The sequence below is a fragment of the Artemia franciscana genome, chromosome 10 (assembly GCF_032884065.1).
Source record: "Artemia franciscana chromosome 10, ASM3288406v1, whole genome shotgun sequence".
NCBI lineage: Eukaryota > Metazoa > Arthropoda > Branchiopoda > Anostraca > Artemiidae > Artemia > Artemia franciscana.
The window spans coordinates 5,428,377-5,432,433 of NC_088872.1; positions in this window are offsets into that span (position 1 = coordinate 5,428,377).

The window sequence follows — 4,057 nt, forward strand, 5'->3', positions numbered from 1 at the left end:
TTGATTTCAGACTCTGGTCTAAATGTACTTAATAAATCAACTTTGTTGTAACTTTTTACTGTTAAACCTAATTCAGTATAAGCTCATCAAGCTTTGTATAATAAATGCGAGTTGGCACCCTTGCAATTGGTATTTTTCTTTGTGGATGCATCGTTTGAGTTATAATTTTGTACTTGGTCGTATTTTTATTTCTATCTACAACACGTATACGTATAATTGTAGGTATATAATAAGTAATAAATATATAATATTACAATAAGTATATAATAATTATTATACGTATGGATATATTAATTATCATGCATCAAACCAGTAAATCTTCGTCCTGATTTAAGACAGTAAGTCTCGATATAGTTAAGTAATCGTTGTGTCGAGCTAACAAAATAACTGAAAAAGCCCATATGAATATTTTTGAATCAGGTGACTTAAAATTCTGCTACTGAGGTGAAATTTAGATCCTTTTAATTAATTAGTTCCAAAAACAACACTTAACTGAAGCCCCAAAACCCAAAACTTTGCTCCATTTCGCTTTTATTAAAAGTGGTTTAATTAAAATGGTTTAATTTAATGGTTTTATTTAAATTGTTTAATTAAGTGGTTCTTATTAAAAGTTCAAAGTGGCTTCACTATTAATTAGCAAAGCATAATCTACTTAGTGTAAATATAGATGGTAATCAAGAAGGTGCCAACTGATCAGAACCATGTTTACACCCTAAGTAAACCAGTGCGATAGACCTGATTAGCCACTGTGAAATCAGGATTGTCATTTAATATCACGTTCAAGTCACACCACAACGTTTTAACTGCTATCGTGAAGTTCACAAATTCCAATTACAGTTACATTGGGCTCTCCAAACCAAAAGACTGCATATGCACCTATGAGTAATTGTAGCAGTAATAAATTTAGTCATTTTCCACTGAATTTACAGTCTCATTTCAGAAAATTAATTTGTTTACCGCCTTTTGCTAATTTCAGGTGGTAGGAATATTTTAATATGAAACGTTTGTAGAGCATAAACCTTATTCCTATTAAATTAGCACATGAATAGTAACTATGAATATGAATAGTCTACAATTTTAACACTACCCAGTTGACACTACTGTAACACTACCCAGTTGATCTGTAACACTACCCACAAGCTTCAATTGTTAGCATATTCACCTCAAGTTCATACATGGGTAGTTATCAACTGCCAAGGTAGTTTAGTTGCCGGTTTTGTTAATATTAGCTGCTTTGTCACTCGATTTAATAGTGCTGAAAAAGTATTAATTTTGCTAATATAAATTTTGTTGGCAATTTCAGTAAACATCAGCCATGACACTGCTTATTTAATAGCAAACTTACAAATCCTGTGTGAATATATAGGTAATAAAATTATTCTCTGATGCAAGTGTTGAATATTACCTATCACTGCAGCTCCATTCAGTGCAAATCTAGCCTAAGTCTTTCATTTTTTGTTCACCGAACTTTTTTTCTAGCAAACCTTGGTCTATGATCCAGCTTACCGTATCAGTGCTAAAGGTGCCTTGGCACATCCCTGGTTTGACGACCTGGATAAAGCTGTTCTTCCCGCTGACGGAATAGAGTAGAAAAAGAGTCATGCATCTTTAAAACTGCATATACCGTTTGTTCTATATACCATGCGAAGTGTCATTCTTGTAAAGTTTCTTTTTGTAACGCATAGAAACTTGTTAGATTCCAAGCTGGGTGCCATTCCTTCTCTTATTTTGTTACTTTACTAAACCTTTACTGGTATGATAGTAAATATATAAAAAAATGTGTACTGCCGTATTAATTTAAAATGTGCATTTTAGGAAAAACTATTTTGGGTCAAATTATTTACGACAAAAACACATTTCTAATATTTTTGACGTGTACCCAAGTAAATCACAATTGAGTTTTTCAATATTAAGATGATATGGCTGTAATTTCTCGGCAAGTAATCTTGAAGTATTATCGTTTTTAAATTTCCAAGATTATTTTAAAAAGGGAAGAAAAAACCGTGTCTGAACTCTATAACCTGCAACTTTTTAGCCAAAACATGTAGAGAAAAACAAATAACTTCCTCTGCACTTCTGAAGACTTACTCTTCAACGTTATGCTTTTAGTACAATTTAAAAGCTCATTTATAAAGACAAAACAAATCAATAAATCAATTTATTTAACGAAAACAGAGAAAACTTTACAAAGCTTTAAACATCCACAAAAGCTCTTTGGCCCGTAAGAATGGGAGACTAAACGATAAAATAAATAATGTAACTAAAATCAAATAGAAGGACAAGAAAAAAGGGGAGGGGGAGGCGAAAAAAGAAACAAAAGCAGCAAAACAATGCCATACATTATTATCATTTGTTGAGATACAGTAGCAAAAACAATATATTAAGGAGATGGAAAAGAGAACATTATAGACTGAAAAAATTAAACGGCGACAACAAAAACTACCATGCCAAACAAAATAGTGCATTAAACAAATTGAAAAAGAAAGACAGAGGAAAAAAAGAGAAGGGAAGACAGAACTAACTCTCTAGGCATAGGAGGTGGTCAGTTAGCTCTTTTTAAAGTATTCATAAGAATGACATAACTGAATTTTTATAGGTAGGGAATATCTATAAAACTGGGTTAAAGTACATTCTTATCGTTTTAGTTTTACGAATGAAAATATCCCTGTCATTCCTGAGAGAAAAAAAAAAACACCAGATTTCTTTCGTAGTTTAGAATTTTTAAGATATAATTGTTTGACGAAGCTAGGAACGTTAAGGTAAAAAAGTAAAGAATACGGCATTAGACTTTACAGTCCCTACTGGCGGTACTGATCTCCGTTTCTTGTCCCTTCAGCCAGGAACTGCAATGGGGGTCACCTCAGATACTAATTTAATTGTTCGCTTATGTATTTTGAACACAGGGAGAATAAAAGAAGAGAATGTTGGTAGCCATACTGTTGGACAGTAATACATATTAGGTTGAATGAGAGAGTGAAAGAGGATCTTTATTATTGAATGAGAGAAACAAGTACGAAGCTTTCGAAAAACTCATAGATGTCTGATAGCTTAGGTCTGACAAGAGCACAGTGATGTTTAAAAGAAAGAGTTTCGTCCTATAAAATACCCAGGAATTAAACGTGTCTATTAGCGGGACGAGTTATATCACCATGAGTGGTAGAATAGTTTGAACCAAAGGACAAGAAGTACCTGGTTTGGAAAAAAAAGTAGACTAGATTTAGGGCAAGGCGATTAGCATCGAACCAAGCCAAGATTCATTCTGGGACAGAATACATTTTCATGATAAGGGAAGATTCCTTAATTTCTGAACTCCCAAATGTAATATCATCTGCAAATGCGAATAGTGCTGGGTCTGGGGCTGCCTCACTAGGTGGCACAAAATTGTGATCACAAACACTTCTGCAAAGTCATTTAGTTTGTTCAGATGCAGCAATGGAAGGATCATTGATGGATATAAGGAATAAAAGACATCCTAGGATAGACACTTGAGGGACACCAAAATCAACACAGAGTTCAACTTGAAGCTTAGGGTCATTACTGATAGACCTTCCAGATAAGTAAGTTTCAAACCAATAATAGTTGTTTCCTGGTGTCCCTATGGGTTCCATCTTTGAGAGTAGGAAAGTATGTGACATGCTGTCAAACAGTTTTCTGGCATCGAGGAAAATTATAGCTGAAATTCTACCTTTATCAAGTGCCTTGTGAATGAACTTCAGCGAGGCCATGCCTGCATGTTTTGTTGAATATTCAGAGCGAAAACCGAACAGATTGTAATGGAAGAATTTCTTCTTTTTTTTCAAGAAAAGACAGAAGTCTACAGCAAATATGTTACCGTGAATGTCCGAAATATTTTTTTTTCCTTGGATTTAGTCAGGGTTGCTAGTCAACTTTTTCAGTTTTATGCGAGGATTGATAGTGACATGTTAGATTAGGTTTTTAGCCCATTTCTGGAATTTATAACCTAATTTAACCTAACTTTAACTTTTATCATCAAAGCTTGCATAAACCGAAAAGCTGATTTGCAAATCTAATGAAATCTAAGCAGAGAAAAAGAAAT